The following is a 25,476-nucleotide window of genomic DNA, read 5'->3' as shown; positions in this document are numbered from 1 at the left end:
AGGATTTCTCTGCCGGTCATGGGATACAAACCAGCAACTTTCAAGCCACAGGTGCAGATCTTTAGCCACAGAGCCATCACACAGCCTCATTTCATGTTTGTGAAATGATAATGTCACAAACAGTGCATTGGTCATACAAACCCAATTGAAGAGTAACCCATATGAGAGGTTTTCTAATCCTACTTCTGTCATACAAACATGAGAAACTGATAATTTTAAACCATAGACACAACACATACCTGAAAATATCATCACGTCTTGGTAACAGGCTGAGCAGAGTAGACCAGACTTCCCTTTCCCCCACAACAGTCTCCAGCTCCTTCTGAGGGACTCCCAGGAGTTCCCAGGCCAGCAGAGAGATATAATCCCTCCAGCATGTCCTGAGTCCTCCCCAGTGGGTCATGCCAGTGTATACACCTCCAGCAGCAAACGTGTCCTGAAGATCACATCACAGTTTGATGGGTTTATTGTCATGTTTACATGTTAAAAGCTAGATATTACAACACACTATGATTTAAAGGTGCTGTTAAATATTCCAATTAGTCTCAAGAATATTTAAAGGGTTGTCTCAGTAGATCTGCAGCCCCCTTTATAGAACACAGTGGTATCTTCCACCTGAGGGGAATGGGGGATTTAAATCCCACTAATTGACAGTTAGTCAGGGGAAGAAGAGGAAAGAGGATATTAGTGCTTACAGTTGCTGTTAATTCCCTAAAATCCAGAAAGTTAAAACCCAGAATTGGGTGAACTGTTAGTTGTGATAAGTGAATTGCAATTATAGTATGATTTCTATCAGTTGTTTTGTAAACTTTTGAGATAATGTTTTTCAATAAAAAAGGGTATACCTGAAGTAAATTTTATAAGGAGTATTGTTTTCTCCCAAAATGTTTCAATGTTTCCAATTACAATTTTTGAAAATCTCATTTTTAGGGTCTCCTGCCTCCAGTCGTATGTAGGGGCAAATTTTGTTTTTTGAGGAACTGTTTCTCGCACCATTACACATTCATACAACAAAATTACAAACTTTCAGAATGAAAAGTTAAAAAATATTGGTAAATTATTATCATAGAATAGATTACACATAAAGAGAAATAAAACCCAGCAGTTTTCAGGATAGATTGTTGAAAAGTGCCTGAGACATAATTCTTGAAAACAGAATAATTCTAGTCTCCCTTAACTCCAAACATTCAATATTTTCTCTACATGCAGTAGCTACCACTGTGACAGGATGTCATTTGTCAATCATACTTTGCTTGTGCATGGTTAGCCAATTGATAAAAAGAGTCCTAACTGTGACCAGGATTAAAGTCTGTGATGGGCTGCAGTAAAGTTTTGTTAATAACATGCTCTTTGGAGACAGGATGCTCAGATGCAGGAACTGTTCTATTGACTAGGTGGACCTTAATAGAAAATGGTCCAGATTACTGACATGTGCCTAGGTTCGTCTGAGCCAATACTTTACATTCCTCAGTTTACTGCTGGGATGTTACTTTGGCAGCCATATTTTGAAAACTACTGACCAAGGGTAGCAGTTGTTAAAAGTGTACAGTATTTAAGTAAACACGTAGTGCACATATGTTGTTTTACTTAAATTTGATAGCTGTTATACACTGGAAAATGTTTAAGTACAAATTCTAAAAAAACATTTTTATCTGCAAAGAATATCTTAAAAAGCTGGGCCACCACTATTTGCTCTAGTTGAATGTCAAATAAAGTTCTTATTATTGCAGATGGGTTTGCACATAAAAGCAGCATTCATGCCTTTAAACAATTAAATTTAAAATGTGACTTTACATTTAAAATTATTTACTTTTATTAGGTTATTAAGTGAGTTACTTCTTTGTTTTCTTTGCAAATTGTAAGTTAAAAGCTTTGACTAGTGTTTTTTTACGCATTTTCGTACAACAAAATCCTGTTAAAATTCTTTAGACTTGCTACTTTCTTTATTTGTTGTGAATTTGCTTCAAAGGCTGGCTTATGTACTGTAGACAAGTTTGCTGTTTATGCTGAATACGTTTGTCTGTCACGTTTTTTTAATAAAAGTCACTTGTCACTTGTTGAATATTGAAAGGCTGAACTGTTTGAAATACTTTAACTCTAAGTATTATCTTGATAATGTTTATTAATTTTTGATCATACTGTGATACTTAATCTGATTTTTGCTATTTAGTAAGATATCAGGGCTTTTGTATTTATAGAAGAAGCTAGTGATAGAACTTGTCTTATTCACAGTATTCAGTTTTTTTTCATGTTGAGTTTTTGGAGTGGTAGCCATCATTCTCTTTTAATTTTAGCCTCATTCAAATGATCTTTTATGTTTGTTATAGAAGTCTCAAATCGACAGTCTCTAATCCTACTTAATTCATTAAGTAGTTAACTAATTAAATCTCTTATTTGCCGTTTTACTGGGAAGTAATGTAAGTTTAACCAGACATCAGATCTTGAGTTCCCTGCAGTTTACATGCAATTTTAAAATGTTTGTTTAGTGTGAAACCACCCATTAAGTCATTCTTTTTGCTCCCCAGTGAGAGGAGATGAAAGGAATATGAATGATAAGGGTATGCTATATAGTAAAGTCCTTTACTGTGGAAGTGATTTTCCAGTGTTTCTAAACTATTGTAATGACACTCAAACTTTTGCGTGCACACTTGTTCTTTGCACATGAAAATGCACAAACACGCTTTTCCTATCGGAGGTGGTGTTAAAGTTAATGTGAGTTTAACATTATCTAAAGGCATGTTACTGCTTTACCTCATATCATACAGAGATAACTTTGCTATTGTGAAGCAATTAATAACCTTTAAAGGCAGACTATCCAATGAATCAATTCTGAACCTTACTTCATTATTAAAAACAATTGACTAAACTGTTTCAAATTGCACTTACTGGCTTTAAAATCCTTGCTTTTCTGAAGTTGCGGTCCTAATTGATTTTTTGAAGTATTATTTTGAAAAACACATGACAGGCAAACAATTTTATTTTAAAATAAAAATGGAAAAAATCAGATAAAACATATTCACTTCAACACTTATTAAATTGAAAATTGATTTCTATCTGCTTTGCCTATTTAAAAGAATGCTTGGGGAAATTATAGGTAAAATTATTTCTGAGGACAAAAATGCATGTTGTTGCCTAATATTTCTTCAAAAGCTTGCTATTATTAAAATAATAATTTTATTACACACACACGGATTCAATAAACGAGATACATTTATTTATACATAAATTGTACATAAAATATATAATAATCTGCCTGTATACAGGTGGCAGATCTTACTGTGAGGGTTATCAAAGTGCAAGGTACTGTATATAATCATGAAGAGATGCAAAACACAAAGAGATTAAAAGAATATGCTTCAGTATACCGTGCGGCTATACTATCGTAAATCAGTCTACATTAGTCTACATTAGCTACTCAAAAGTAAATACAATACTCATGTGAATTGAATTAGGTAACAATTGAATTCCTGAGATGCAATGTAGAACATTGGGTTTACTTATCCAGATATGGATTCGTATTTCACAGCACCAAAGACCAGCTAGCGGCTGTATCCAATCCCTGTTCAATAGGCGTCATCCTGGCATCCTCTGGCTCCTAGCCAACCAGGCGGGGTGCAGCTCGGAGTGGATGAATTAGGTAGAGACATTTCTGCTGTGGCAACGTGCCGACAATGTCTCTCTCAGGGATCTACTAGTAGTCAGGCTGACTAGTAGGAAGTCTCTATGCACAGAGGGTGACCACGGGTCCGAGCAAGTCACTCTTTAGGCAGAAGAAACTCGGTTTGCTTCCGGTGTAGCGCTGTTGCTGAATAAAAACTTATTCAGGTTGTCAACAACAGTCCAAACGTATACTCCGGTGATCAATCGAAGTGTCCACGTTGGGATTGGCTAGCAATTTACGTACAGGCATTCCCCGAGTCGACACTTTGCTGAAACAAGGTACCAGTCCCTATACAGACAACACCGGCCATCACGTGATTGTCTCTGAGGGTGTGGCCAGGGAAAAGTGGCCAGAGAAGCAAAGTTTAAGAGCTGTGCAGTGTCTTTTAAACCAGAACCAAGACAGGTGGTGATTGGTCGAAAGTTTAGCGGGCATTTCAGACCCACTTGGGGTTACCATGCCCTACGGGTTCCTGATTTGTTGGTCAAGGTGAGAGATGAGTCACAATGACCTCTGACAGGACTGCAATCCAGATGTTCTCAAGAATCTCACAGACACATAGGCGCCAGGAATAACCATTGATCATGATAGCCAAGCATGGCTGGGTGCATCCCCACTTGGGATCTGCTCCTTATCTGAGAGAAAACACCCTAAATCAGAACTGCATGAATAGCTTCTCTGTGGTGTCTGAGAAAGAGAGATGGGGTCTCATTTAGGAAAGCATAGTACTTAGGAAAGACCTACTTAGTGTATAATGCTATATTGTAAATGTGTTCACAAAAAAGATTGCTGCAATGGAATCAGTTCAGAAAAGAATAATGAAGAACATTCCATAACAATGCTGGGGTGGGAGGAGCCACGGCGAACACCAGTAAAAGTCGATGCCCCATTTGAAGGGGCAGAGGCACCAGTGTGAGGTTAGCAAAAACAGAAAAAAGAAGGAAGCACACCACTTTGCACAGAGCTGTCCAGACTGGACTATAGAAATCATATCTCTTCTGTCTTGTTTTGAAATTGTTACGCCCTCATCCCACCAGTTTCTCACATAGAAGTACGCCAACGCTAATTACTCCAGCCCCGAGCACTTCTGCCAAATGACACCGCTCCTGCCAATCATCCAACCACGACACTCCATCAATCGGCACACCTTCCTCCTCTCACAATATTTAAACCCTCCAAAACCCTCTGCTCTTCACCTCATATTGGTCATTCTTTGGAGCTCCTACCTCTAAACCTTCTCTTTGCTTTTAATGATAGGAACTATGGAACCTGCCTTTGACCACATCTCTTGCCTAAACCTCTCCTGGATCGGATGCCTTCTCGTCGCTCTTCACGATATGAACCATGGAACTTGCCACTGACCACGTCTCTCGCTTAGCCCTCGTTTGCCCTGGAAGCTACTTGTTTGTCTCCTAATAACCTAAGGTACCGCATAGGGTCCATCCTCCTGATTGCTCAGCGGGTCATTCTTGACGGAAATGGCATGATGGAATAAAACTGATAATGTTTTCACACCTGTGATGGACAATGAAGAAATGATTACAAATGCTAAGAAATGTTACAAATGAGAGAAGATCATTCAGCCCTTATGATCCATAATTATTATGATTATTATAAATCTTATTAACAAAAACCAAGAGTATTCTTGTATTTTCCAGATTTTATTATAGCATGATTTCAAAGTAGCGACTACACTTTTTTTGTCATTACATTCTGGAGAATTAAAATCATCAGTTACCTCATTATTAAATTAGGTTTCCCGAGCTATTGTTTCACATTTGTCAGTAACATCATTGACTTCTCTCTTTGTCATTTCTCTGGATGAACTGTTGCCCTTTACTCAAGCAGCTGTTGCCATAAACGGCACTCATTTTAACTCATTAGAATGTTTTACTTAACAAGTGACCATGTTGGGGTCTATGAGGTGACCTGTGACATTTAATCTTTTTTAATGACCTCAAACAATTTTCAAAGTATATCTGGACTTATTGAAGAATTGCAGTTTAAAATCAACTTTCATTACAATGAAGATTATTCATTACAGCAGATTATTCAGTGCTAAATGTGGCACTTTATTCACTACTATAGAGGGGATTCACTTGTTATCAGAATGGAGCATGCTGCCTAGTATATGTTGTTGAACCTAGATACTTCCTCAGATCACGCATATGGGCTAATTGGCCTCTTCTCATTACTAACTGACCATATGTTCTTAGGTAACAGATCAACAAAAGATCGAATGTACTATAGAAGAACAAATCATAGAAAGTTGAAAATGCATACAGAATTGCTGCATTTATTAGAGAAACTTAAATAAAAATATAATAGAGAAAACTGAAGAAAATAAAGTGATGGTAGTAGTCTGGATTTTAAACAAATATAAAAAGAAAAGACAATATTTGTTCTACTGTATGTTAATCATATCGTTTTTTTCGATGGGGTTTATAATTTAGACCCATTTTGATGATGACATTCTGTACCATTTAGCCAACACAGCCCATTAAATGATGAGGTCACATAGATAGCTCACTGAAGCCACCTGCTCAGTGACTTCACTAAATATAGAGAGACAGGTATTTTGCAGAGCCCCTGGTCAGGTTATGTCCTCTAAACTACTACCCACCAATGGGAAGTCTCTCACAAAGGGAGATCATGGTATTGGTATTGCCTAAAAAGGTGTACATGCTGACCCTGCGGGGAGGAGCTAAAATTAGGTATAAATCTTTGTAAAAGATATGAAAGGTTGACCAGCTTTATACCAATTGGTCATAACTGGCACTGGCATCTTATTGAATGGAAGAAGCAAGACAATGTACAGTGAGTTTCTTTAGATACGCGATTCCATATTATATTCCCTTTTAATCAAATTCTAAAAGTATGCTTGTTGACTCCGGTATCACGTTAGTTAAAGACTTCGATGCTTAAAATGTTTAGGGAGAAATGGAATACTGGTGTGTATGTTTTCTTTAAAGTACCGAGACCAGCCATATACTGTATGTTTAAGTTCCAAAATTAATATAGTTTATGGCCTTCACACGTGTTACAGTATGCTCCTATTCTTTTTATGCTCAGGTACTAAGATTTCCCTTCAGTGGTAAAATTCCATATAAATATTCAATACTTAAACGGGCACAGTTAAGACATTAAATATACATATACATACTGTATACAGTACAGTTTGCATACGGTAATATGTTTATGTTCCTAAATCAATCTCTTTTATGAGCATGTGAAAGGCATGGTGAATCGATTCTCAAAAATTACTGTACTTTGCATGATTGGAAACAAATGCGTGATTGCGAAATGCTGTGGTGTTACTTTTACAAAGACGGTCAATGAAAAAAAGAATGTGGACCAGGGCAATACTTTGAGTTTACAGCTTGTCCAAGGTCATTCATTATTAATACTATTAGTAATATCTTCATTAAAGACTTTGATGGCGACAGCTCAAACATGAGAGGTTGAGCTTTATTAGCTCCACCTTGCGGAAATGCCGGATACTATTATTTTGCTTGCGATATTATAGGAGAATTTACGGTAACTAGCGGTATTTACCGGTAACTTGCGGTAGACTGCGTACAGCGCACCGGAAAATAATGCGGTATCGCCCGCGCATTTTGAATGGCTGCATCTGTACCTTGTCGTGTTGTTGAAGCTGATACTGTGTTCTTTGAAGAAATGTCTTGATGGAATCAATTCCCCACTAACAGCCAAACAAGCCTGATGTGCGACATGGCCTTCTCTGATTTGTAACCTTTCTTATGCATAGTACAAAATATTGATAATAGAATTAATTTTAAACAAAGTAAGATAAATAGCATTAATAATGTTGTACAATTTTACTGGTTGATATACAATGCAAATAAATTGTGAGTTGTTACATTTGCATAATGCTCTGTAATTATAAGAATTAAATTATTATAGTATTAAAATGTCTGAAGGAAAAAAATAATTATTATTTATGTTTTAATCCTGTTATGATCCAGATGGTGCAGAGTATTGATTGAGCTCTTTTTTCTCTATTTGCGGAGGTCGTCTCAGAAAGAAAATACTGTACAAGTAAACTGGATTTATTGTTAACTGTGAGAAAACAGTTTCAAACGTTAAACTGTAAGATCTATTACAGGTGCTTGGCTGTGCATCAGGGAATTTCAGATTAGACTGATTAAAGGAGATGGTTTGTCTACAATTCGTGAGGGGTTAGAGAAAAATGCAATAGGGATTTAAAAATTCTAGAATTGCTAGGAACTGTATTGCTGCATTAGGTGGCAAGAATAAACATAAAAAAGACTGAGGATCTTAAACTTCTGTTGTGTCTTTAAAATATAGGTACTACATTACCATTAAAGGTTGCTCTTGTAGTTACTGTGCAAAGGAAAAGTCATTCCGTATCCATCTCTTATCAAAGGTAGTCTTTCAATAACTATACGGTTTTTTTGGAGTTCCAAAAATGTTGCACAAGTCAATAATTAAATCAGGAAAATTAACTGACTTTTACCAGAATGATTTAGGCCAGCAGTTGTTTTTTTATATACATGAACCCTAAAATAGAAAAACAATTCTTCTTGTAATGTAGAAAAACCCCCTCTTTACTTACCTTTCATTTATGAAGAAACATTTTGAATACAACATTGATTTGATGCATACAACTCCAACAAACAAAGTCCCTCCCTACACAGAAAAAAAATAAGTCTTAACCTTGGGAAAATCACTGTGAAGACACATTAATGCTTACTTTTTAATACCAGATGGCTGCAAGAATAGAGGATCACATAATCATGCTTGACCTGCAGATGCTGGTCTATATTTAATTATATCATGTAAAATATAGCATTAGTGGATTCAATACCTTCTTAATTACTTTCGCTTAAGGCATGTGGTTGTCACCGTAATGGAAAATCAATGCAGTATTCTGAATTTGAAGCCATCTAGGCAATATCATTCAACTTCATCATCAGTTTTGCACAGAACATACATGCTACTGTATGTGTTAATTTGTGTGTCAGTTTTCCTCACACACAAGGACCACACATAATCAATGACATGAAAACAAACATTGGACACATCTAAAGAGAAAGCTTGTGTCAATCACAATTGGTGAGTTACATTTTAAATTAAGGGGTTTGCTGTAGGGAGAACATGATGTGATTTTGAGTTAGCTGGTTAGTGGTTTGTTTGTTTTGGTTTTGTTCTATGCATTTTTTCTTCCTCAGCTTATGAAGCTGTTTAGGATTTTATTACAGAATATTTTTTCTCATTTACATTCTGACAAAGCGTGACATAATGATAAAACTACAAAAAGCAGATGGTTTATTTTACTTGAACACTGTTAATGTAAATTAACACCATCAAAAAATATGACCAAATACTGACCAATCATCAATTTGCATTACTAAAATAAGTACTATTCGTTTTCATTAAGCTGTGTCAATTCACATTGCCAATATTTAATTTCAATGAAAAAATATTTTTTCAACTACATAAGAAAGGTAGTGAAGTACAAAGCAAATTTGTCTTAATGATCCCATATTTCCACACAAATTTATAATACGACTTAAATTGAAAACCTTATTTTATTGTACATCCGTGAAACAATTAAAGCAACAGCTGTGAAACACTCATATTTTCAGCGCTAATAATTCACCTTTCTTGGCATTAAAGGCTATCAAGATCAGTTACAGCTATTACAATTTTAAGACCTCTATTGGAATGGCAAAAAATGTTATAAAACGTTACAGAAAAGGGTGTTGAAAATGGTTCTAGCCATATAACTATTCAATGTAATTCCCCTTAACATCAGTGCACTTGGCCCTCATCTCCTTCAAGCAATTTATTGCAATAAAATAATAATTATGGTTATTAATGCTTGCATTTACTGTATATAGCTCTTCAAATCTGGAAGGATCCCAATGTACTTAATTTACAGGTGAAGACCACCATTTCATTCACTACAGACATACTGCAAAAATAGCCCCACTATACATCAAAGCAAAGAACTGCTTCATGCGCTGAAATAAAAAGCAAAGAAAAACCTGGGTTAAAAAAATATTCATGCAATTATTGCCATGGGATGTTTAATGGCTATAATCATTACCTCAGTTTTAACTAACTATATCACCTCCTGTCATATGGTGTGATCTAGAAGGAATAATCCAACAACAGCACTTAAAAACCAACTTGTTTGTTCCTAATGGTCACCTACAGTATCTGAGCACCAGGGGCCGAAAGAAAAGTTATTAAGGCCCAGGCTTGCTTAGCTTCTAAAATTAAATGAGATTGAGTTTCTGCCACAGGAAGGGCAACAAGTGCATTCCCAAGACCTGGGCAAGTACTGTCACACAGTCCATCTATCACTACAAGTTAAGATCTGTTGCAAAAAGCAATCCCAGTGAGACTATCACACTTGGACCTCCCATCAATTTTAGAAAGTGAATGACTCTAGATCTCCAAAACTGTGGCATTGTGCCATTGACAGACTGTAATATCTGTTCTAATGTCTTTCAAGGTTAGATATTGTGCCTGTGAACTCGCCAGGCTGGTATGGACACTGACTTGGAGGGAGGATGTCCTTCTTCCAATAGACCAATGATCGACATTATTCTCTTGAAAAGAAGGGAATATTGATTTCTTTGTGTGTTTTTTTTCTCATTTTTTTTATACCAGGCTTGACATTTAATGAGTTAAATCCCCTATTAAATAACTTCAGTCATTTATCTCTGGTCAATCAACATTCCCACTAATGTGGCGATTCAGAGCTAATGCAACAGTCACTCAGCTGTGTCACGGTCAGTCATGAATGATCCATTAAACAAAGATTTAATCAGTATAGAAAGTCTATATACTTAAATTTTTATAAAAAACATAAATGCACAAAAAAAATAATGTTACTCTGATGCTCAGTATAGCTACAAATGTACAGTATGAAAAGCATGTCAGAGTAAGAGCAAGTCAAGAGTCCTTTTTTAGATTTGTTTTTCTTGAATTAAAAAGCTGATAGTATTGAAGAAAGATGTGAAGACGGGGGTTTGAATTTAATCTTTTCTGTAGGGGGTTTAGACTTCCAAGTCACAAGCTGGGGTTTATGGCAGGAAAGGGGGTTAACTGATAAGGATTGCAGATGCCAGCTAGGAACCCCCCTGGGTGTAATGTTAAACTGACCATTTGCCCAGAACATCGTAAACTGGCCAAATACCATGAACCCCCCTCTTTACCATCAGACCGAGTGACGTCAGAAACGGAGAAGAAAACTGTATATAACCCAAAAGTTTGTACCAGTACGGCGAACAATACTTCGGTTTTGTTGTTTCTTGCGGGAAACAAGACTTCGGCTTTATTGTTCCTTGCATGCAAGAAACTCATCTGTTTTACTTCATCTCGGGATCAAGAACCTTATTTCTTCTGTTACAACAAATTTGGCGTAGTCGGCGGATGCTCCAGAAGGCGCAGAACTTCCCATCGGCAGGAGAGATGGTCAGCGCGCACATAACTAAGAGGTAAGGACTCCTCTTTTATTTAAAAGTCCCGACTCTCTCTGACCGATTGGGAAATCTCTGCTCCCTGCGAGAATCGCCCGAGATGAAGGAGTAAACGTGAGTTTCTGAATTCCTCTGGCCCGGGGAAGGCACCGGTGTATGTAATGGGTTGTTTGCTGTAAGCCCAGAATTTGGTCTGGCAGGGGTTCCGCGGTATTGTGTACAGGCGTTCGAAGCTGGTGTATGCCTTAATTGCGCGTGGAGTTTTGAACGGGTTTTGGACCCTTACCGTGAAGTTCAGGACTGGTGTGGGTCTTAATTGCACCCGGAGTTCTGAAGGTCAGAACTGGTTTGGGTCTTAATTGCACCCGGAGTTCTGAGGCTCGGGATCGGTGTGGGCCTTAATTGCGCCCGGGGTTCTAGAGCAAGTGGTGCATTAAATGCACGTAGTTCAGGACTGGTGTGGGTCTTAATTGCACCCGGAGTTCTGAAGGTCAGAACTGGTTTGGGTCTTAATTGCACCCGGAGTTCTGTGGCTCGGGATCGGTGTGGGCCTTAATTGCGCCCGGGGTTCTGGAGCTGAGTGGTGCATTAAATGCACGTATAATTCAGGACTGGTGTGGGTCTTAATTGCACCCGGAGTTCTGAAGGTCAGAACTGGTTTGGGTCTTAATTGCACCCGGGGTTCTGGAGCTGAGTGGTGCATTAAATGCACGTATAATCCAGGATTGGTGTGGGCTTTAATTACGCCCGGGGTCCTGAGATTAGCTACGCCTTGATCGTGCACAGATTGGAGTGGCGTGGTTTCTGGCGTGGCGTGGTTTTTTTTTTGTTTTAAAGGAAACAGGAGTAGAAGAGATATATGTATGTATGTTTTTGGTGTTTTCCTTGTTTGTGAAATACATATACACACGCGCGACACTGGCATGGGCGCACCTCATAGTGGGGAGCGGGGCATTAAGTGGCAGGATTTGGGGGACGTTGAGACCCGAGAATCGCACTGATTGAGCTCAGTGCGTAAGTCCACCCCGGGGCAAAAGCAGCGATGCTGGCGTTCTGGGGATGGTGAATTACTGATCAAGAAAGGGGGTTTTCGAGGTCTCGTTTCTTACCTGTGAACAGTGCGGTGTAAGTCCTCTCTAAAGTCTCGGAGAGGCATTTAGATCTGGAGGTAACAGACGCCCTTAGCTGAATGAGTGCAGGAATGCACAGGTTTTTCCAAGTGAAAACATCCCCCTACTGAATGAGCTGTTACCTCACACACGACAAAAGTAAATCTTAAAGAGACCGAACATGTGCGCTAACTGATGGTTTGAGAAAGTGGTGGAAGGGTCCGTTTAAATATCGGAAAAGTGTAAGTTGACGGAAAAGAAGGAGAAAAATATGGAAAAAGCTGAGTTTGTCAGAGGGAATTTGGGGCGAAGACGCCTGTAAAGAAAGCATATATGAGTATTGATTGGCAAAAGCACAAGCATGTAGCTCCCACCCTGGTGCACGGCCGGCACCAGTGGTGGCAGATACATGAGAAAAAAAAAAGAAATTGGGATGTGACTTAAAAGTGTGTTTACGGGGAAAATAAAACCCGGAAGAAAATATACTTTACTCGCTACGAAAGAGTATAGGAAAAAAAAAAAGCTAAAAGAGGCAGTACAGGAGAATGAGAAACGAATTAGGAATTAACTCCTGGTCACGCTGCACTGGTTAATGTGCTGCAGCCAGCGACTAAGTTATATCCTGCTCTCCCACAGGGGAACAAACAGGCAGGAAACGAAAATAATTGGGATCAATTCCCTCAGTGGCCATATGGAGAAGGGGGGTCTGATTGGGATAACACTTGGTATGAGTGTGATAAAGACGGATCAGGGTCTCCCCTGTTAGAGGGAGGGCGCCCGCAGATCTGTACTCTCACTCGAAGTGGGAAAGGACTTGATGTAGCAGGGGCTGGCGCCGTTGATGACAGCGCCACTCTAACACTGTCTTGCACCCCGTCGAGGGGGGTCTGCAATCGCACCTACCTTCCCTGATTTCCCCCATACGATCAAATCCAAAACCGTAAGATATTGACCAGTGGGCTAAAGTACCGCACCCGAAATTAGAAATGCAGCGAACCTGGAGTGCGCTTCAGGAATTAAAAGGATACAGAAGTAAAACAAGAATACAGCACATTGTATTACGAAGAGAAAAATATATTCTCGATGTGTATGTGTGTTTTATGAATTTGTGTGCCGGCATGTATGTGTGTAACTGTGAGTTTTGGTATACTAAATGACGGTGTGAGTGTGTTTAGCCAGCGGGACTGGCTAGAGACGTTACTACAGAGACTTGACGAAAATCAACTTAAGGAGATTGGAAAATATAAGAGCGTCTGAAACGTATAAGTACAGTACAGGTGGACGTAAAAGTAGTTAAACAGTTTTTGTATTATTATAAATTATTATAAATTGTAATTTATACAATAAGTTGCAATAGTGGAAACAATTTGGTTTTATTCGAATGTCTCGAAACCAGACATGCTGAAACGCTGTAGGTTTAGAATCGAGACTGGGGAGAATAACGTCTTGTGAGAAAATCTGTTTACCTAACGATTAGATCCTGTAAATCCCTTGTAGCCTCCCTAAGTCTGTCCCAGTCCAGTGGTTAAAAATGTACTGTTAATGGAGTGTTGGTTTCTCTGTTAGGGGATACTGGAGCACTACTGTCATGCTTGTTTCACTCCTCTGTTCAACAGTGTGCTATAGAGTAATGCATATAGGAAGACGGCAGGAGGCCACAGGAGTATTGAGGCAGCAAGTTTTACTTGCTGAGTACCAGATTTTAATGGGTGGTTTTATCCCAGATCTATTGGGTTGGAATATTATGCATTACAAAGAATGACTATGCAGAACAGGGTATCACGTGGCTTCAACTGGCTGTGATCACTCAGTATGTTGATGGTATTCTGAGTGCCTCCCCTGACAAGGAAACCCACAAGTCTGAGTTGCTTCAGCTTTAGAGTGTCTAATAGAAGCAGTTATGATAAGGCCCTTTTGTGTCTAGCATTGTGAAATTTTAACAGGGCCTGGGTGCAATGTTTTTTACAGGGTGAGCACAACTCTTAACAGATCTGCTTAAGGGGGGAGTGCAGTACAAGGACAAGATTGCCTTGGTTCCCGCAGCAAAAGCCACCTGTAATAATTTGAAACAAGTTCTCTTACAGGTGCTGAGACTGGGGTTTCCTCAGATGGATCAACCATTCCTTTGTATTATTGCAAGTAGCTGACAGAGGCCACCCAAGGAGCCCACGAGCAGGTCCTGGAGGCGTGGGGACCACCACCTGAAGGAGGGCACAACCTCATCCCAGGAGAGTGGGTGTGGATCAGGAAATTTCCTTCACAGGTTCTCCAGCCCAGGTGGGACGGACCCTACCAGATCCTGTTGACAACCGAGTCTGCGGTTCGAGTGGAAGGAAAAGATCGCTGGATCCACGCGTCACACTGCCGACGAGCCTCATCCCCAGACCCAGAATGAAATCATTTCTGTCAATAATGATAATTGTTGCTGTAGAACTATGTTCCACAGGGATTAATGATCATCTCTCCCACAAAGGAGAACATGGAATTAATTCCTTTTTAGGCCTCTCCTATCTGACAGCTAAGAAAACCAACCAAAGTGCCTGCTGGGTGTGTGCCGCATTACCCAAATATGTACAGGGAGGACTTCCTATGGGAGCCATTCCTTGGCGTCTCGAGGAAGTCATAGGCATGATCATTTGGAGGGATAATTTAGGAGATTTTAATATGACAAACTATGGGGGTTGCCATAACACGACTTTAACCTGCACAACATTACAATATCTACAGGAGCGAGGCTTAGAGCCCACGAGTTTCACAGGCTCTTACGCTCCTAAATATAACAGAAGCCATACACCACCATACCTGACTCTAAATAAGGAACGTGAGGGAAACATCTGTTTTCAGCACACTAATGGTCTGCACTTGGTTGGATGGAGTCGTTGCAACCTTACCATCGCTGCAAATATATCCACCTCTACCTTCCAAATTCCAGGATGGGATCGGCACACCCCACAATTCGGTATAAGTTTCTTATTTTCAGAGGCATGGGGAGCGCCAAACGGAACATATTTCATTTGTGGAAAACGAGCCTACCCATGGTTGCCAGCCCAGTGGTCTGGCTCATGTTATTTAGGATATGTGGTTCCTCATATCCGTGTTCAAACCCACACCCCCTTCGGACCTAACCACAGACCACAAAGAAAATTGGCTGATTGGGAATATTATTTAGGTATAATATTTCCACAAGCCGGCATGAACTTTCTGAGTCGAGAGTTAATTCAAATGGCCTCGACTTTAGAAGAATTAGCAAATTCTACCTCATCTAGTCTGAAGGCTGTTAATGATGAGATGGTAGCCCTCAGAACAGGGGCCATGCAGAACCGACTAGCTTTAGATTATGTACTGGCGGCCCAAGGAGGAACTTGTGCAGTAATTGGCACTGAATGCTGCACATATATCCCTGATAATTCTGAGCACATCTCAGATCTGGCCCAACACATTTACAATGAGGGACAGAAATATCAGGACTATTATACTGAAAATTGGGGAATTGGATCTTGGGTAAAGTCTGTGTTTGGGGCCTGGGGCGGAACTTTTTTACAGTGTTTATTTGTAGGAGTAGTATTGTTTATATGTATAATTGTAATCATCACATTCACAAAAACATATATCACATCTTGCCATAACCGTGGAACGTACAATGTCATGGCAATACATACCTGTTCGCCAAGAAAGGAAAGATCTGCCCTGACATTGTATGTATAAAAATGGGCTACACTGATGTATGCCATATTTTATAAGGGGGGAATGAAGAAAGATGTGTAGACGGGGGTTTGAATTTAATCTTTTCTGTAGGGGGTTTAGACTTCCAAGTCACAAGCTGGGGTTTATGGCAGGAAAGGGGGTTAACTGATAAGGATTGCAGATGCCAGCTAGGAACCCCCCTGGGTGTAATGTTAAACTGACCATTTGCCCAGAACATCGTAAACTGGCCAAATACCATGAACCCCCCTCTTTACCATCAGACCGAGTGACGTCAGAAACGGAGAAGAAAACTGTATATAACCCAAAAGTTTGTACCAGTACGGCGAACAATACTTCGGTTTTGTTGTTTCTTGCGGGAAACAAGACTTCGGCTTTATTGTTCCTTGCATGCAATAAACTCATCTGTTTTACTTCATCTCGGGATCAAGAACCTTATTTCTTCTGTTACAACAGTATCAAAAAAGTAACTTAAAACATTTAAGGTAGAAACCTCAACGTACAGGCTGTACAATGTACAATGTATTTGTTTTATTGTCATAGTAGCCCGTTGTATTTATTTCTTCATTCAACATTGATATTTATTGCTGATATTTGAACTTTACCTAAAGATAATTGTGATACGTGAAATAATCTTTATCAATTCTGTCTTAGCAGAAACAGTTTTTTTGTTCACCTTCTGGTACATCACTGGTTATTTTATTATAAGACAGAATTATATTATCTTTTTTCTACTGTTGTGCAGGCTTCCCATCTGCCCCCCTTGTTCCCCTGGTTCAGTGAAATTGAAGCTTAACTGTTTTAAAGACAAACAAAAACTGATTATTTGAATTGCACCTCTGTCTCTTCTCTCTTCATTTATGTGTAGTGTCTTGATTCTTCAGCGTATTTAGGATAGGGGTTCAACTCTATTCTTTAAGATTTGGTGAATGTAGTATTACAAAGGTACTGCAAATATAGGAATATACAGTATACAAGTATGAAGATTATTCTGTAGTAATAAAAGTAACCAGGACTGTTAAGTTTTATTCTGTACTCAATTTATTTCCTAAATTTAATTTTAAAATGTACACTTAAACCAAGAGCTTTGGACAGCACATACAAATGTTATTGGTTTCATTTGTAGGTTGTAAACTCACTTCTAAAGGAAAACTGGAAAATCTTGTTTCGGGAGATTTTAAATATGATATTGATCAGAACCCCTAATGGGACTTTGTATTGAATAGTTCTTTCTAGGGTTCAAAGATGATTGTATTGCTTAGTAAGGTTGAGAACAATCCCACTTATGGAGTCCTTTGTCTTTCTGTAGCTTTTAGAGTTTAGTTATAAAGAGAGTGCATTTGTTATAAACCTAATTAAATGCAGGTTCAGTAGTATCTTCCCATAGAGGCTGATGGATAGTAGTCATTATTATTGTAACATCAGGCAGACAAACATTCCTCTAATGATTGGTTAAATTTCTTCATATGATATGGACAAGGGATGTATTTTATTATGCTGGCATTTTTATTAGATGTTTTATCAAACGGTGTTCAGCAATAATTTAGCTCTTGCCTTGGAATGCAACCTTGGAGACTATGTAAGATGCCAAATAATGGGAGATGATGCAGAGATAAACTTTGAATTGCTCATGGCCAGGGTTGAAGCAGCTTCAATTCCCTTATTTAAAATCTCAGGAACAGCATTTAATCATACTAGGCAGTGGGCTCTCAGAGCTGCAGTCACTGCAGGTGCCTCAGCTTCCGAGCTTTCTGGTGGTTTTCTACTTCACTTGCTCAATTCCATGTGTATATAACTCCATTCAGGTACTTGGCAAGCTGCTCCTCCATTTCTTGCATGTCAAAAAACACTGGAACTGTACGGAATACAGATCATAATGAATACTGACAATAAGGATTATAATGACAAGATTTAAATGTGAAAAAGAAACATTGTACACCTATTTTTCCACACTATTTAAGTTATCATTCTCAACTGCTGCAGTTTCTATTTATCTTTCAAAGTGAGAAAACGCTTTGAACTAATTCAAACTACTCTTTTAACCATATAATAGTATTCCATTTCAGCCTTCAGTGGTTACTTGTATGCTGTGGCTATCGTAATTTTGGTTTATATGAGAATTTAAGCTGCATGTACGACAGGACTCTGGACTGGGAAAGACTTGTAAATAGTTGTACCTGTAATTCTTGTCATGTTCTGCACAGTTCCCTTGCCCTGTGGGTGTCTAGTTGTCTGTCTTGTCCTATTGTGTCATATGACTGAGTCAATGCAAAACCTGAGACAGATGGTACCATGTCTCCTGCCCTGTTGTGTAAGCAGTTAGGGAGGTGAGTGTCAGTGCATTTAGTCTGCTTTTGATTTAGATGATGACAGTGTAGACAGCTGGACAACTGATACCTTTGTGCAGCACACTTTAATAAAGATATTTGAATTTCATGCTTGATTTCAGCCCCACCTGGCACCAATGAATACCACATTATAATAATACTAAAGATCTCTTTTGGATTACTGCTTTTTTGGCCATTTTAAAACCCTCCACCTTTAAAATAGGATAAGTTTATCTGATACATATCAAAGCTGCAAAGGAATTTCAGATCATGCTCAGAGTTTGTTTTGGTTAGTTCTTTTTTCCTTATTTCAGTGTGCAGAAAGAGTAACAACATACAGGTACAGTATATGGTACTGTATATGGAGCATCTAATTAAACTTGTCACTCTTATATGCAGTATGTTAAACATATCTGACAAGTTATAAGTGATTGACATGTATGTCCAGTATATTTGTAGCAACATAAAGTATACATTTTAATTAATTGATCATGACTGATACATTTGAATGACTTTGACTGACTTTGCGTAATCAGTAAATCACCTGATTAGTTATAGATGATTGGGCCCAGGTTATTCATCCTGTTGTATGCCAGCCCAGGTGAAAACCAAGAAGAAACCAATAAAAGGAACCAACATATCCACTTATCAAGAGTAAGTTGCTTTCACACCATCACTATTTAGTAGGCTAGATTAAGTAAAAATACAAGATATCTCTGACTTTGATATTATTTTGGGCACAGATGTGAATACTCCTTAAAATTACATACTTTAAAAATCAAATGTTCAGTCTCAAGAATCTTCAAAATTAAGAAATGTTATGCCTGATCTGGGAATGATATATATATATATTCAGATAGATACCTAGATTATATATTTTTTCAAACTAGCATGATATTCATTCTAAAAGTATGTATATTATGTATGTATATTAAAATATTTTTTTCACAATGTGGAGATACTGTATGACCCATTTCAATATTAGATCCCTACAGTGGTGGTATGACCCTTCTGGCATTTTATACATTTAATACTACTCAGCTATATTTCAATTTCTGTTTCACACTATATTAGATTAGTTCCTTGAATTTTTAACTATAATTCAGTTGACTCCCACATTCCACTACGGGATGTAGTGAAAAGCTTCATTCAAGATAATTCTACTTTTTGCCTTACAATCTAAAAAATCCTGTCTCAGAAAAATTAGCTGGAATTTCTTTAAAAATCTCAACAAGTCATTATTTAGACATCATGTCAAGCTTCTTCTATGTTGTAGTGTGAGGGAGCTGTTTAGGCTTTGTACTTTAAACAGGAAGATTGTGGGTTCAAGTCCTGGGTATGGCACAAGCAGGATACTTCACTAAGATACAGTACCTTCATTAACATGTCTGGGTGTATAAATAAGTACAAACATAAATTACAATGGATATAATCATCAGCCAAATTAATAATAAAAGATCTGCTCTGAAAAAGCCTACGGAACCTTCCTATGATGTCCCATTTTGGAAAATCATAAAATGATTCATACTAGTTTTTTTTTCAATTTAACATTTTATTCAAAACCCGATTGCTCAAACTGAAAGCTTCTATGGTTAAAATCAGCTACAGTAAATGTCAGAAAAAAACTGAAAAATATAAAATACATACTTTAACAGCTGCCCATTCTACTTTGCCCATCCTTCTTAACACATTTGTTCAAGCTTTCTCAGGCTGCTTGAGGATTGCTTATGGACAGCAATTTTCAAGTCTTTCTACAAATTCTCAATAGTATTCACTTCAGACATTTGAATGGCAAGGACATTATTTTCTTATTCTGAATCAACTCCTCTGTAGCTTGGACCTTGATTTTGAAAATTTCCATACAAAAAATTCATTTTAATGATTGGTCAGACAGTTTAAACAGTTTAACTGTGGTCAGCCTTGGACAATCAGCCAAAGTCCCTATTACTACTTTATGTAGGGAAATCAGACACAAGATACAAAAACAATATCACTTTTCATGAGACCCTGACTGGATTTTGATTTCCTTAGAACAGTTGACGAAAAAGAATTGCACAAAAAGGTGTAAGCAATATGTCAAATGTGAAAATTAAATGTTTCTTGCTTACTTGCTTGAATGTGTTTATTTGTACAGTGTATGCAGGCAACAGTAGGAAAGATTAGGGTAAGACCTTGAAGAAAGATGTGAAGACGGGGGTTTGAATTTAATCCTTTCTGTAGGGGGTTTAGACTTCTCAGTCACAAGCTGGGGTTTATGGCAGGAAAGGGGGTTAACTGATAAGGATTGCAGATGCAAGCTAGGAACCCCCCTGGGTGTAATGTTAAACTGACCATTTGCCCAGAACATCGTAAACTGGCCAAATACCATGAACCCCCCTCTTTACCATCAGACCAAGTGACGTCAGAAACGGAGAAGAAAACACTATATAACCCAAAAGTTTGTAACACTACGTGGAACAATACTTCGGTTTTGTTGTTTCTTGCGGGAAACAAGACTTCGGCTTTATTGTTCCTTGCATGCAATAAACTCATCTGTTTTACTTCATCTCGGGATCAAGAACCTTATTTCTTCTGTTACAACAACCTTTTCCCAAACAGTTTTTAAAATCCATAAAACAAAAAAACATTTTTATTTGTGGTGGGAAATAGAAAATATAGGTGTATATACAGTACAGATTTAAAGAGACTTGTTAGAACAGAAAGATGAAAATGATTTTTTGTAAACATTGTGATAAAATTTATATATACATACAGTATTTACCAGAAGAAGACAGAAACAGCAAATACATTGAATGCATTTTTTTGTGGACTTCTAACTATAACAGAGTAAAGGTAGTCCATTTAATAGCCGTAAAATGAGTATGCATCTGAGAAACAAATCACTATTAAACTTAGATGAATCCTTGTCAGTTTTGATAACCATATAAGGTACAGTATATAAATAATTATAGATACCGAGGAGTTCAATCTGATCGGGTTGCAAATGTCCATTAAAGAGAAATTAGCAAGAGATATTTTGTATATCAACACAATTATATTATTTTAAATATAATATCTGCATAACTGAAACATCACACTTCTAATACATTAAAGTGATGTAATTTACCAAACCGCTTTATACCATACAATGTCGTGGGAAGCCAGAGCCTACCCGGCAAGCAATGAGCGCAAGGCAGGGTACACCCTGGACGGGGCGCCAGTCCATCGCAGGGCAAGTGCAAGCCAATCATACATGGGGACAATTTGGAGGCCATGGTAAAGGGAGAGGAAATTTGGCCTGGACACTCTTAACGAGAAATGCCCTGGTATCTTTAATGACCTCTGTGTCAGGACCTCGGTTTAATGTTTCATCCGAAAGACGGCACCCACTACAGTATAGTATAGTATAGTGTCCCCGCCACTATACTGGGGTATTAGGACCCACACAGACTGCAGGGTGGGTGCCTCCTGCTGGTCACACTAACACCACTTGAGGCAGCAACCATAGCTTCCCAAGAGGTCTCCCATCCAGGTACTGCTTAGGCTTAACCATGCTTAGCTTCAGTGGGTAGCCAGTTGAGAGCTGCAGGGTGATTTGGCTGCAGGCCTAATACATTAATGAAACAAGATATTCAAGGTACAATTAATGTTCTGCATCCCTTAAAAAGTTTATATAATTCTTATTTGAGAAGTTTTTGAAGAGATAGTAAAATTATGATTTTCTGCTGTATTTATTCATATCATATAATGCATTCCCTCTGAAAACAGAAGATATAGGAAGCATGGCCACTTGATATGATTTTTTTTATGTCATCTCAATATTACAATTGCCTGGGAGCAACAAAAGTCATTGGTACTGCACTGCCTAGCTATGGTAGTACATATTGGATTTTCTTTTCCTTATGAAATCAAAAGAATATTTCTGTTTGCCCTGACGGTGGCTGAATCACTGAACATAGTTCTCCAAGTCACTGAATATACTGTATTTTCTACATCATGGCACTTGCATTTCTTCTGTCTTATTTTTTTTTTCTATACAGTAGGTGATACATTTGAGTAATGTTTTCAACATTTAACTGTCAGCTCTGTTCTTCTACTCAAAAATGTGCCAGAGAATAGTTTAAAAAAATCATTTTGCAGTTGCTCGAACCAAGTCCAAAGCAAGAGGACTACAAAAGAATAATGACGTGTAAGACGTCAACTCTGTGGATAAAGGGATAATGTACTGTATCTTAATTTGCAAGAAATAGAAAATACTCAGCATTAAATATGTGATATGTGCTGTAAAATGTCAAATTTATTACAGCCATTTTCTGTCCATGTAACACCAATGGAGTCTTGGTTTTAATTTGGCATGATAGCCTATAATGCATGAAAAACGAAGGCTTCACAGCCGAAAAGTGTTTTCTCTCTTCTCTTTTCAGCATGGAATAAACCTATTACTTATTCTTATATTTCTAAAATAATTACTATAATTTATTGTTTTAGAAAATAACATTTCTTGAGGGTGTAAGAGGATTAATTGTTTTCCATCATTTACACTTAAGTTCTCTCCTGACGTTCTGCACTTAGCTATGGATGAAACTGTATGAATCGCTACAAACAATCTTGTGCCTGTAATATAATTTACACGATTGGTTGCAAACAATTATGTGTGGTTATACAGTGCAGTATCCTATTGTGTAGTGTTTATCAATTCAAATTTCACAAAATGCTTTTGTTAAGGTATTTGTGTCAAACATTAAATATTTTCTTCTGATGATGTTGTATGATCAGTCAGCTTTAATATGAACTTATTCTTTTCCTGGCTATTCTGTTTCTGTGTTCTCCAGTTTGTTAGCCCAATTTGAGGTATCCAGTTCAGCCATCATATAAATTTACATAGGGCCATTTTGGCCCCAAGTTTTTTGATGTACCCACTGGGTAATAACTTGTAGCCAGAATGGGCCACATTTCAAAACTGCAGGAGACCTGCAGGGGCTGCTACTGTAATTACGAGTAGATATTCTAGCCCATTTGGGAACATTCCTAAACCAATGTGTACATTTCTGCTTGGACATTTGCTAACAAACTCATTGTACAATGAAACTTATTATCACAAAACATGTATTATTATTGGGTTCTAACACCAAGATTCCAATCTTTGTAGGAACACATATTAAACAGCAAAGCACTGCTTATGTTATTAGAATGCATGTTATTAAATAAAGGACATTAATATTATATGGAAAATACAATGTATTCAAGTTTTTTTTTTTTTTACAATTTCCATGAATATGATTTCCTTAATATTAAATAACAATGTTTTTTTACTTGTTATAGGTTTTATGCCTGTACAGATTTTTTGTGTTGGGACACATTAATTGTGATGATAGGTTTAAAGAAAAAAAGATAATTTATTCCTCTTCTAAAGTTATCATGTGTGATCATAGTAAACCTATAAATAGAGAATAGTATATTGACAAGTGAAGTTGTACAAAGTCACTAAGGCATATAAGCATTAACACAGCTGCATGTCTTTAAAGTGAGCAGAATTTTCTTGACATGCAGACTGAGCATTTATTCTGCCCTTAGGAAGTGCTGTGGGGATGGTCACTTTACTTCACTGTTAACCATAAACCAGGGGTTTCTGCTTGGTTGAGTAGCTGGACATTAAAGAATCCCTCAAATTTAGAACTCTTATCCAGCAGCAATCAGGGACAATCACAATGGTTTTATTTCTGTATCTTTTTTCTTGAAAGGTTCAACTGGTGAATCAACAAACCATTTCTAAAGGAATGATAACTTTGGTGTATCTCTTTGTTTTACAGTGCTCAACATCTAGAACATTTCCTGAGGTTACCAGGAAAAGTTAATATGTCCTGTTCCAGTCAGAAATATGCCAGCTCTCCCCACCACATGGTAAATATAACTAGTATTATATCCTGAAGATGCAACAGATATTTAATATAGTTATCAGATAAGATGTTAAGGATTAAGAGACGTTATCTACAACATATATGGGCATTGAATAGTATTGACTTTTGCTAATGGTTTCAAAAGTATGGCAAACAACGAAAATGAAAGTAGGCATTACTGATGTGTGATCCTTGAAATTGCAAAATGGGAAGAGTACTCATTGCCTGTTACCACTGTTGCTAAAGGACTGGAGAGTAAAAAAAAAACTATATTAATAAGATAAGATCTCAAACATACTACATGTACAGTATATACAGTATGGTTTAGAGCTGACCATACATACCTCCATTGGAGCTGTTGAGAAACCATCAAAGTCAGGTGACTCATCCTCAGCCATGATCTAACCTGCCTTTTTTACCACAAACGGTGACATACAGTAGGTGCCATAAGTGCAGCATTCTCTGCAGGAGACTAGGTAAATGAAGAGTTAAGAGAAAATGCATACAATTATCCCAATCATATCTGAATTTCCAAACAATATGATTAATAATAAGATATACTGTATATAAGATGTAAACATATATACTTAAGAATATGCTATTTGAAAGCTGGAGCTAATCTACATTGGATCTGATGGCAGTAGCTCCTTTTCCAAAATAATAGCAGGAATATCTGTAAAGTGTTAATTGCTACACAGTCTAAAAGCTAGTAAGCAGCTGGTTCAACTTTCACTAAAGTAATAATTCACCACAATTTCTATATAATTTCAAATTGAATTCTGGTCTAATAAAGTTGATTTACTGTGCAGTAGATTCAGAAAAAGGGCTCAATTGAATTGTTATGCATGTTCTAGTAAAGCCATTTTGGGTTCTAATTCAGTAATCTAAATAAAATGTGATTTAGTAGTAGTAGGACCAATATAGTAGACTTGTATTTAATGAACTCTTTGTTTGCATTTTATAGATAGAATTGATAGAGACAGTGTTAAAAATCAATTTAGCTTTAAACTGCACCCAAATTTGCAATTTTGGAATTTCATGGTATAATAAATGGCAGCAAGGCATATGTGTATCAATTAATACAATTCTGCAAAAACTGGCACCATGCTCTGATAGAAACATGGGTAATATAGTATTCAGCATCACAGAAAAAAATGTTTGAGGCACAAAATTAAGTTTATAGTGGAGTATAATTTTTTATCGAGCCAGGTTCTCTGGTTGAGGGGTTACATTTTAACAGTTTCTGATATACTATCTCACTCCACTATACAGTACGTTATTGATGTATTAAGAAATGTAAAAATTCCTCACATTTACAGAATGTCA

This window comes from Lepisosteus platostomus, chromosome 8 (genome assembly GCF_059453375.1).
Source record: "Lepisosteus platostomus isolate fLepPlt1 chromosome 8, fLepPlt1.hap1, whole genome shotgun sequence".
NCBI classification, from domain to species: domain Eukaryota; kingdom Metazoa; phylum Chordata; class Actinopteri; order Semionotiformes; family Lepisosteidae; genus Lepisosteus; species Lepisosteus platostomus.
The sequence above is the reverse complement of the archived record's forward strand: the minus strand, read 5'-3'. Positions refer to the sequence as shown.